The sequence below is a fragment of the Aphelocoma coerulescens genome, chromosome 3 (assembly GCF_041296385.1).
Source record: "Aphelocoma coerulescens isolate FSJ_1873_10779 chromosome 3, UR_Acoe_1.0, whole genome shotgun sequence".
Classification (NCBI taxonomy): Eukaryota; Metazoa; Chordata; class Aves; order Passeriformes; family Corvidae; genus Aphelocoma; species Aphelocoma coerulescens.
The window spans coordinates 66,363,264-66,369,534 of NC_091016.1; positions in this window are offsets into that span (position 1 = coordinate 66,363,264).

The window sequence follows — 6,271 nt, forward strand, 5'->3', positions numbered from 1 at the left end:
AGGGCAAATGGTCATAGAAGGGGACTCTAATGCACATTTCTCACTATTTAGCCAAGAGCAACTGGTCTTAATTGGAATTTTCCAGAGATGTTGTTACTCTTCATCCAGTCTTCCAAAGAGCACCCTCCATTTGTGCTTCAAGGACTCATTTCCCATGCACAGGTACAAGGATCAGTCTGAGCCTCAGCCTCAATAAAACCACTGCAGATCCCTTTTACAAAAGATGCTAGTCTGTGTCATGAAGCAACTCATTACTAAAAATACCTTAAATTAACTTTGATAATTTCAACTCAAAATCATTGAGGTATTTTTGAGTATCCTAACTAGCTATTTTTTCTCTTTCTGTTGAACTTTCCATAACCTTACAAAAAGCAGAACTAACTTAGACAGTTTTAGGAAAGTGAGAAAAAGTACTGCCCTGAAGCCCTGCCTGTTGTGCTTTCTGATGATGTTTTGTTCTGGAGGAGCGTTTCACAGCAGAGATCTGATCCTCAGCATTGGTGTTTACAGTGGAAGAGCTGCCAGATCCATAAATACAGAGACTAACGAGCACAGCTATGCTCAAAATGTTTCTTTGTGAATCACACATCATTTTCTTATCCAAACTGAGGGAACATCGTGTTGCTAATGCAGTACACAAGGTCACCTCAAATTGTGAAGTAAAACTTATTTTCTCTTTGCTGGTTTTGCTTTCAATGCCATCATGTTCCAAGTCCCAACAATGTTTTACAATGTCTCTCTTGCTAGTTTTCCAGGTATCCTGGAAGGGAGACATGTCTATCCCTGACCAGAAACAAATGGGTTTAGTCAGAGATTTTCAAAACAATAAAGATTTTTTTTAATACCACAAAATTTTCTGTTTGAAAGGAAATATTCCAAGATGCTCTACTATAAGGCATGTTCCTGCTCCTCTGAGTAACAACTGCAGCATAGCTAGAGGAGTTGCACAGGTGAAAGACGCTAATGGATGGGTTAATATAAAAAATGTTTATTTTTATATCCCTTCATTTTTCAGCCACTGGGTTGTGTGAGATGGAAAGCAGGGTGGATTCAGCAAATGTTTTCTCATTTTGCACCATTTTTCCAGCATGTCTAGACGCAACAGGAGTATCCATGGCTCTGGACTTGAGCATATGAAGCAGATGAATAATTTAGTTGTTGGTTATTGAAACCTGATGCAAGATGCAAGTAAAATGGTGACAAACCAAACAGCTGAGTACCCTGTTTTTCATGGGACATCCTCAGTTGCAGTGTGATGTCCCAGTGTAATGTTCTGTGGTATCTATCCAGGGAGGAAATACTTTGGAGCATTTCATTACATAAAAATATGCAGCCAAGAGGAATTCCAGCAAATGGTAATGCTCTGCTACAGATATGTAATATGAATATAAGGCATTGTTCAGGAGGGTTTCTGCAAAAGCAATCTTAAACCTCTTAAATTTTTGGGCTCTTGATATCTATTCTTCCTGGTCATTATAAACTTAATAATTTTTTTTTTAGTATTTCCAGTGTTGTGGGACAGGATCTCTGGAGACCGTAAAGACATGAGATAATGTGGGGTTACTACACTAGATACTGTTAGTCTTCAGTGCAAGGACTTGTTTAGTGCTTCTAAGAGCTCTGATTTTATAATGCCATCTGTTTTTCAGAGAAATAACCTTTCATAAGCTCTGACCCAATTGTTACAGAAGCCAAAGTGAAAAATTAAACTCTAAATGCACGGAATAAATATGGTTCTGTGTAATTTTTCTTGAGTGACCATTAGTTTCTGGAGAATTTCTTACTAATTTTTTCTGTCTTGTGTAAACAAACATGGTAAGGGAGTGCCACATAAAATTTAATGTCAGTATGATTTTTAAAAAAAAACCCCAAAGGTTTATTTCTTTCCTCTTTTTTTGTTTTGTTTTGTTTAATTTAATTCTATTTGTTTAGGTTTCAACAAGCTTTGTTATGCTTGCAAATGCTCACACTGAAATACTCTATTGGGGCAAGAGAGCCAGAATTGGCAGGAACTGCAAAAAGTTCAGCTACAAATAAAAATTAACCTGATGTCTGTTTACAGAATCTAGGCAAAATACAAAAAGTAAACACAGGCTATTATGAAATAGCAATTAAACTGTCAGATTAATTCACTTAATAGTCCAATAATGTAAAGTTTTTTAAAAGAGTCTTTAATCTGTCACCTTCTCTACTCAGGAATGTACTGCTGCAATCCAGAAACGCAGAAAAGCATTACATGTGTCAATAGTTTAACCAAATCAGAGATGATGTCTGAAGATATCTGAAGTATTAATTACATGAGATCAATCTGGCATTCCAGGCAAAGCATGACCATCTTGTGAAGCTGGAAATGTTATGTCTTACATCTTGGTCTGAGAGAGTTACCTTTTGCACAAACTTGAATATAATGACCTGTGGTTCACAAAAAATAAACTAAAATATATATATATATATATATATATATATATATATATATATATATATATATATATATATCTCTTCTGAAAAGGTGAACAGAGGCACAGCTATAGGGACAGAAGGGGACCATGAGTGTTTCTACAGCTAGTTTCAGGCAACACTTTTAGATGTATGAGAAGGATTATTGGATGATTTTGCAGATATCCTTCAGCCCTGTCTTCCCATATCATAAGTATCTGTCTATGGGTCAGTTTACTTTTATTAGCTTGCCCAGATAAATATTAACTCCTACACTATTATTGTACATACATTGTTATACTCTTGTACGCAGTGTAGTGGTTGTTATGTTATAGCCATGATAGTTTTAAGAGTTTAAGCCAACTGTGGTTTGAAGGGACAAAGTACAATTTCGTTAGACTAACAAATGTTACAGGAGAAAATTAAGTAGGTCTTTCATAATATAAGCTCCTCTTCAGAGCTATGTGATTTTTAAAATTAAAATGCCATTTGCAGTTAAATGTTTCTCTTCAGTTCTAGTAATTGTTATATGATCCATGTTGACAAGATAAAATATATACTTCTGTTTCTTACATGTTTATGGTTATAATATTCTCATGCCTACCTTACCTCTTGCACTGATTCAATTGTCACTTTGACCTGAAACCACTTAATTAAGCCAGTGCAAAATTGTTGTTATCCCTCATTTGATCTGGACCTACTTGATTTGGACAGGTTCAGGTGGATGTTGGTTTAAGCTGAACCGAAATAAGTCACTCTTATGTGATTCCACATGGGCTTCCTAACAATATAACTGATTTGGTTAGTGAGCCTTGGAGTTTGACTTCCCTTTTGCTAAGATAAACGGCTTGTTTGCCATTTTTCAAACAGGCTTTCTTGCAGATGCAAGCATGCCCACTGTGATGTGCTTGTGATGGTGGCTGTGCTAACCCAACACTGCTCTACACTTGCAAACTCTATCCCTGGCACTGACCTGCTCTGACAGTGCAGATAGAGTGGCCAGATCGGGATTTACTGACGCAAGAGAAGGTGAAGGGAGGTGCTACTGCCCCCCAGCCCTCTTACCACGTGCTTTGCCCCTAGAACTGATAAAGGAGCAGCCTTATCCCCAGCATTCTCTTTCAGTCGGATCTGGCCCTGTGAAAGCTACATCTGCCCTGCAGACATGGGGGATGATGGCTGTGGCAGCCAAGGGGTGTGAGGAGCTGTGAAGCCACATCAACATCCCTGTGTCAGCAGAAGCATCTCACACAGGCAAGCCACGCTGCCAGATCATCATATTTACTGGGGTAGTTTCTTCATCTTGGGGAAGGGCACATTGTTCTACCCACAATGTCCTGTATGATTTAAGAAAACGTTCAAAGCTAAAGCAGCTTTGGTGGTGAAGCTGCCAAGGATTTAAAACATTCCTGTGCTGGAAAAGCACTCCAGTTGGAAACATGTCAGTATATGGAGGAGTCCTGTGCATGTGGTCACACAAGTAAACATTGATCTACTTAGATTGATTTAGCATGTGATTTTAGCTCACTCATAGCTGTGTCACAGCTGAGACATCAGACCCATAATCACTCCCCTCCTAAAAGCATCACTGGCAGCATGAACTCTTAGCGAGGAGGAGTCTGGTCTCTCCAGGCTGGATGCAGTTCATTCCCAAAGTGAGACATACACGTTTGTTAGCTTATGCTGTGATGCATTGCTGCTCCTGCTCTTTGCACGAAGCTTTTGCAGCCATCACAGTGTTCACTGCAGCAATGCCCAGGACGAAGGGGGTCCAGCTCAGAGGAGCAGTGTCCCTCCCAGCAGCTGCAAGGACTGCCTACCAGATTAAAGAAATGAAATCTCACTCTTTATGCAAATAAGCAAGGTTAATTCTCTACCACGGGAAAAACGTGAAATTCCTGTGTGGCATCCCTTTCCCCTCCTCCCTTCTCACTGCAACCAAGTGGTGGAAAGGGACAGCCCATTTGGTACAGCGTCTAAGAGGAGGGGGAAAGGCGAGCACACCCTTGTTCTCCCACGGGAGCTTTCCCAAGGGCCTGCCCTGTTCCTGGCAGCATCCCAAAGACCCAGGCGCTGCAGACCAGAGTGTTTGCCTTTGATCTCTCCATCCTGACCTCAGAGCAACCCTGCTGCCACGCCAGCCAATACTCCCCACTGGAAATGAGAAAAAGAAGGAGAAGCTTTATAAAATATTTCTTCAGCTGAATTTTTGTGCATCTAGAGTAGGGGCCATGTGGTGCGTCTGCCTCCTGGTCTCTGGTCTCCTTTTGTCAGCAGAGCAGGTTCCTGGGCCACATCATAGCAAGAGGAGAGAGTGTCAGGAGAGTGCTGCAGAATCAGCAATCTGCCCAGTAGAGGACACGGAGATCCCCCTGACTGGGGAATGAAAGTCCAACCTAATGATACATCACTATTTTCACAACTGAAAGAGCAGTGGCATTTGACTTAAACATAAATCTGCAGTTCAATTACAAAGAGTTTCAAAATGTCTGAATTCAGAAGGTGATACTTTCATAATGGAGCCGCAAGGATTACAGCTGTATGAGAATATGGCCCTAGGGAGTACCATCATTTTCATTATTCATGTTTCCTGGCCTATTTTCTCCCCTCTTCTGGAAAGAACATGGGAGTGTATAAGCACATGTGTGTGTGTGCATGTGACAGAGAGGATATAGGTAAGTTACATTTTTCAAATAAAGTAGCTGGAAAATGTTGCTGATAATTAACCATGTATGTATTTGGCTTTTCCCGCCACAGAGTGCAATACCCCCAAGCAGAGTTGTGGCTGCGTGACCTCATGCCACAGAGGCATGAATTTCTGGCAGTTCCATGATACCCACACGTGGATGCCCTAGCTGCCATGGAGCTGTTGCTGATGGGAAGATTACAGATTCCTCTGCTCACGGGACAGGAGGGCCACATCCACAGCTATTGTGGCCACTGGGGACTTCCAGTGACAAAGCCCTGAATCCAAACACCGGCAGGAGCACCCTCTGGGGCTTAGTGGGCTTGTCTGGGCAGACTCAAGGTCTGCTAGCAGAGGGAGGGTCCATCCAGATAAGTGTGAGTATGGGCCTCCCTTTTGTCTGGGGGCATGTTGGGCCCTTGGTAGGGCAACAGTGCTGTCACAGAAGGGATTGGCCTCTCAGCAGTGCCATATGTGAGTGGTAAAACCTGTAAACAGATAAGTTACTGCATCCTGAGGGAGTAGTGCTATTAAATCTGTTTAGTATCTTGTTCACAACTTTGAAATGTTTCACAGGTATGAGCTATGCTGAAACATTTCTACCTGCTATGCTCTGGGAGCCAATGTGTTGTCCTAATTCAAAGATTTTTTTTTTCTCATTCTGCATTCATCATGGGGACTAAATTAGCAGAGATAAATGGGTGGCAAACACTCCTCTCCTCCCCCCACCACACCACAGCTGTGTCTGTGGTTCTGCTGGATGCCAGCAGCTCATCCCTACTGACAGCTCCAATTTCTTGCTCTTGACTAAACCATCCGCACATGAAATGGTGGCACTTAATGGTTCTCTGCACAACCTGCTTGGCTTTGACATGAAACTGCTTTATAATGCATGTAGTGGAGATGTCTAACATTTCTACATGAAAGCGTTATACTTTTATAGCATTTCAAAGTGACACGTACTTTTATATAAAAAAAAATAAAATCCACAAAACTACAGTTCTGAGAGGAAAACAATTCAATTTCAAGCCATTATCATGCTTGTCAGTGGCAGCTTTTTATCTGCAGAGGCAGTGGGCACACACAGGTTCTGGTCAGTGGCTGCAGTGGCTCTGGGGTGCACCCATCCCTAGGCAAGTCCAGGGGGTC